The sequence below is a fragment of the Mesoplodon densirostris genome, chromosome 9, assembly GCF_025265405.1.
Source record: "Mesoplodon densirostris isolate mMesDen1 chromosome 9, mMesDen1 primary haplotype, whole genome shotgun sequence".
Lineage (NCBI taxonomy): Eukaryota > Metazoa > Chordata > Mammalia > Artiodactyla > Ziphiidae > Mesoplodon > Mesoplodon densirostris.
In genome coordinates this window covers 53012975-53018974 of record NC_082669.1, presented here as the reverse complement: position 1 = coordinate 53018974, position 6000 = coordinate 53012975, and positions in this window count along the sequence as shown.

Genomic DNA, 6000 nt, shown 5'->3' with positions numbered 1-6000 from the left:
TACTCAGACAGGAGGAAGGAGGAAGAGAGGGCCCCCCCAGACAGGAGCTGGGGGTACTTGTGGGGTGAGTGCAGCCCCTCACAGCTGCCCAAGGTCGTGTGTGCTTGGGCTTGACAGTTACCAGCTTCTGCTTCTGGCAGCTGTCAACCCAGGCAAGGTGCCTCGGCTGGGGGCGGGGTCTAGGGAAATTGAGGCCACAGCAAGATGGATGACCCCTGAGATCTTTAAACCTCAGGGCCTGCAGGTGCTCCGGATCTGGATGAGGGTGGGGAAGAGGCTCGCCCACGCCCAGACGCAGCCTCTGGCCGGTTGCCCAGCAGATGCTGCTGTCTGCCGAGGGAGAGCAATGGCCACCACTCATCCCTTCCGTCCCCACACTGCGCCCGGGCTCCTGCCAGCGGAGAGGGCATTAGCAGTCCTGGGGCGGGAAGGGGGAGGTCGGACTGCCTAGTGTGTGGGGCGTGGGCGTGTGTGGGGAGAAGGCCGTTGAGAGCCAGTCCCGGGAAGATGGAGGTAGGCGGGATCACGCTGGAGCGGAGGCGCTAAGATCCTGGCGCATGCTCCATTGCCTCGTTGGACTTGACTCACAAAATCCCGATCCAAAGGTAACATTATTAAGAATTTCAAGACAGCAACCACAGAGCATTAAACCCCAATTGTGGGACCCTTCCAGCACCTGGCCCTGTGTGACTGCGCTGCTTTCGCGGCCCTGTCTTTTTGTGGGAGGCACCTGGGCTAGTTAATCTTGCCGCAGTCTTCCAGTTTCAGGGTATGGGGTTCCAGTCTAGGTCACATTTCTGTGTCTCTGTATGCATATGGCATTTAAGATTATATAACCTAATTTAGTACTTATTAAAAAACATTGCCCCAGTAAAACTACCTGGACACCAATTAGACCCGTAGCGTGGAGAAGACCAATGTGAACATTATCTATTTATTTTCTTACGTGAAAGTCTGTCTCCCCAGCTGCCTTGTTAATGCCTTGGAGGATAGAGACCCTGTTTTATACTTCTTCAATCCCCTTGCCCCTCATCATCACCTTGTCATTGCCTAACATGTGACTTGAGTCTTCTGTGTATGATGGTAAAGTTTGCTCTCTCCAAATGAGGTGTAGTTACCTTATTTAGAGCAATAAACACATACCTAGTCTTAGATTAATATTTATGATTCATTAAGAAAGGATATTGAGTCCTATGATTTTAAAGCTGGAAGAAAGATGGGAGAAGTGGGTTTGCACTACTGGTCTAGAGTAACACAGCTTATTGACAGGTTCAGGACTAGAAACCACGTCTCCAAATTCCAGCTCAAATGCTCTTTATAATGTATGATACCCCTTCTGCTACAAGTTAAATTAGCAACCTACTTTGAATCTTCATAAGCTCAGAGCTAGTTGTACTATACACAATGGGGAGATGACAAGTTATATCTGAGAAATAAGAACAAACAGAGTTATACGTGTTAGAATATGATTCATTAGCAACTTGAGGAGGATAATGAGAAAAAGGAATGGCTTATTCACATAATATAAATAATACTGCTATTTGTATTTTCCTGTTAAATCTCTGCTACCTCCATGAAGTGTATTCTTTGTGGTATAGAAATGGAAAAATGTAAATTCCAGACCAGCTTCCCCCATCATTCTCCATCTCTCTGGCAGACTTCCTTCACCATCTATAATGCTAATGTTAACCTTAATTTGCTGCTTCTCGAAAGATATCTCAGTTGATTTCCCCCAATTATTCAGCGCTTATTTAACTCAACACGTTTTTGCTGAAAACCTATACTGTGTTAGATACTATGGAGGATATAAAAATAATTAAATAAACAAACAAATCTAAAAAACCCCATTTTCAAGGAGCCCAGGAACAAGGAAAGGGGGCACCGAGTTTATTTGCTATTTTGTTTAATCCAGCTCATTGCTACCTCTTACTATGATGAATCAAAAGTTGAGGTGTAATAGAAAAAACTAACAGCAGGTGGGGAAGCTGGAGACATGGAACCTAGTTCTCTCAACTTTTAACTAGCTGTATGACCTTGGGCACGTCACTTAATCACAATGGATCTCCATATATATATATTTTTTAATCTCTAAAATGAGAGGTTTAGACAGGAAATAATTTCAAAGCGCCCTTCAGAGTCTAAAGTCTCAATTTATGATTACAATATATTTATGGGAACTAAGCAATCTTCTAATTTATTCCAGATTATGCCAAAATTAACTTATAATTAACTGATGTTACCTTCACTTTAATTTAGAGCACTGAATAAAACTGAAATTACAAATTGAAATCAAAATGAAACAAAGGTTGTAGTGTTAGTGATGTTGGCAAGAAAGTTGGTAGTTAAGGTTCAAATGACTACTATAGATTCTTTTTGTTTAGCTTTTGCCCAATCCATAGTTGCTGAGCCTTACTGTCTGATGTCTTTTTATTGTGATTTAAGGTAAAAAGCATGTGCGTGCGTGTGCACACAAACACGCGCACACGCACACACAGACACAAATCCTATTTAAGGACAGAGGAAGGTAAAAGAAGGTATTTTGACCCAGGGCTCACAATTCACCTATTCTTTGCACCAAATGAAGGTTTCCTCTTTCAGCTGTGGTTAGTCTTGGTTTCTGTGTGGAGCACTGGGCAGGCTGGTACAGATGCATATACAGCTTTGCCACAGATCATGCCCTTCACAGCTAAAAACTGTACATTGGTGGTCCTGACCCTTAGGAGCCCTATTTGACAGGGTGCAGTATAGAAGAACTCACATTCTTGCTTGTGTCCTCAAAATTGGTGTGTGTTTTTTTTTTTTTTTAACATTTCAGCATATCTTTGCTTTCCTTTGATTCTTCTGAGGTTTAAGGGTGGTCATTGGCAGAATTACACAAATAGAGTGTTCACAGCTCAGCAGTCGTTGGATCCACATTTGGAGTTCTACGTGGGTGGCACAGGAATAAATGCCAATGAGAAGCCAGGACAGATCTGTTAACAGAAATTAAATGACTCAGGATACAGCTCTGAAAGCTTCCATTAAAAAGCCTGAAACACTTAAAAATTATAATAGTAGGAAAAAGGCTGATTTAAAAATTGCTTTGAATCTATTAATCTTTTCAAAAGCATATATCTTTTCATATGTCCAATAATTAGTATTTTTAACATTTTTAAAAGTGAGAGGCAAAGTAGCCTTCAGAACTGACTTTTGCTTGACTAGATTTTTAAAAATTGAAGCCAGAAACAGAATTTCTTTGTGTTCCTGCTCTGGCAAAAATGGGGTTGTGGGAACAGATCGAAAGATGAGAAAAATATTACCTGAAACATAGCCTATGAAATACAGCCTGTTCTTCTAAATTTATACCTTTCTATGGGATGTTATCAGTTATACTGATGCAATCAAAATCGATTTCAACATAAGTATTTAGTTACATTTCCAGAATCCTAAGTAGTGCAATATCAATGATCTGTGCCCGTCTTTCTTTTTTCAAAAATACTGAGCTTGGCTCACCTTACTATTAATAAGTAGCTTGCTCAAGAGTTTCACTCAAAAATTACAATGATTAAACAATTCATTTTGCATATGTGTAGAAGTATAGACATACATTTTTCAGAAAATAGTCTCAATTTTTGCTTTTAGGGTAGCAGCTATTTCTGGTTCTGCTTCTGTCTGGTTGCAGGCAGGATACATACTGAAATATATAGTAAAAATAATTATTTTTCAGTATTTTCCTTTAACCATTGAACATTAGAAATATCCTAGGTTAAGGACTGTCCCCGCAGTTGCTGCCCACCTGGTTGGCTGGCCACCCATGCTGAGAAGCCACAGACCCTGATTTCTGTAGTAAAGCATTATTTTCCTTTAGTGGTCACCATACCATGCTAGGATTGCCATTAAATGATGGCCTTAGGGCTTTCCTGGGACACTGTAATGTGTTCTTCCCTGCCTCATTGCCAGGGCGATTATTCTCAGGGAAAAGCTATTTCCAGGGGGATTATAAGAGATGTGCTGGCTGCCCAAGAAGAAATTTTGAAAAGAGCTGTGGTGCTGGAAGAAATGATCCTGACCACATGTGTTCTCTGAGATCTCACAGAGAGCAAAGCCCAGAAGAAGAGGCCATTTAGAGAAGACTTTTTCTACTGTTCCTCCCATTGAAAAGCAATGGGGCCTGCCCCTGTGGAGTTACGGAAGAGAGATTTAGGATGGGAAGCAGCATTCCCCTCTGCAAATCATGGAAGGGCTAGTGCCTTTCATCTGTAATTTAACAAGTCAGAGGTAACTGACATTGACCTGGAGTCCATTGGCTCTACTGACTCTGTGGAGATGCACTAGAGGAAGTCTGCTCATCAAATTGTTACCTACGTCATGCAGCTTCAGCTTCTTCATAGATTTTCATGAAGATGAGTGGGCATGAGGGTATCAAGCCACAGGTGACAGTTATTGAACACTTGCCTTGGGAGGATTGTTCCTCCTGTGTCCTGTTGACCCTCATAGCCTTCCTAAAAGCCACATAGGCTCTTTGTAGAAGAGTCTGTGGAATCCAAAAACTCAGGTGAATTGCTTAAACTCATCCTTTTCAGGCAAGTTGGGGCAAAGGGGAAAGACTAAGACTCTTACCTCCAAATCCTGTGGTCTGTATGCTAAAATTCTCAGGCAGCAAGGCCTCTGGCCAGAAAAACTCCTTTTCCCTCATGGCCTCAGCAAAACTGGGTAGTGAGCTCTGTACTTTTGGTGACTGTTCTAGTTATCTGTGCCATGTAACAAACCACCCCAAAACTTGGTGGCTTAAAATAACAGCATATTTTATAATGTTTTGTGGTTTTTATGGGACAAAAATTCAAGAAGGGCTCAGCTAGGTAGTTCTGTCTCAGAATCTCCCATCTAATTATAGTTAGACAGTGGTTGGAGCTGGAATAGTAGACGACTAGAACATCTGGAAGCTGGCCAGTTATCTCTCTCTTCCTATAGCCCTAGAGGCCTTTCCCTGTGGACTCTTTGTGTAGGTTTAGTATGGGCTTCCTCACCGCATGGCAGCTGAAAGGTAGAACTTCTTAACATGGCATCTCAGGGCTTCAACACAAGTGTTTCAGCAAACTGGGTGGGAGCTATATCTGAGATTGTATGCTGGCTGGAACTTAGTCACATGCCTCTCCCTAGGTACAAGGAGAACTAGACAGTATGATGCCAGCTTGGCAGCCATGGGTTCAGTTAAAATGTGAGATTTCTATTTCTAAAAGGGAGATGTGAGGATAGTATCAGGGACAATAAATAGTCTCTGCCACAAAATTATCATGGAGTTACAGAGTCCACATAGAAATGCTGGTAGAAGATATGATTACGATGATGATATTGTGCCCTCTTCACTCTTGTCTGAGCCACTGCAACCATATCTAGTCCGAGTATATTTGCAGAATATCCAGATTATAAAAGCGGTCTGACTGAGGGTCCAAAAAGAATGGAGCCAGATAGCTGATCAGCTCCAGATTTACAAGGGACATTTTTTACTTTGTGGTATTTCTTTTTTCAAATTTTATTGAAGTATAGTTGATATACAAGGTTGTGTTAATTTCTGCTGTACAGCAAAGTGATTCAGTTAAACATATATGTATTCTTTTAAATATTCTTTTCCATTACAGTTTTTCACAGGATATTGCATATAGTTCCCTGTGCTGTACAGTAGGACCTTGTTGTTTATCCATTCTATGTATAATAGTTTGCATCTGCTAATCCCAAACTCCTAATGCTTCCCTTGCCCTCCCTTCCCCTCCCTTGGCAACCACAAGTCTGTTCTCCATATCTTTGAGTCTGTTTTTGTTTTGTAGATGTTTTAGATTCTACATATAAGTGATATCATATGGTATTTGTCTTTCTCTTTCTGACTTACTTCGCTTAGTATGGTAATCTCTAGGTCCATCCATGTTGTTGCAAATGGCATTATTTTATTCTTTTTAATGGCTGGGTAATAGTCCGTTGTATATATGTACCACATCTTCTTTACCCATTCATCTGTCAATGGAC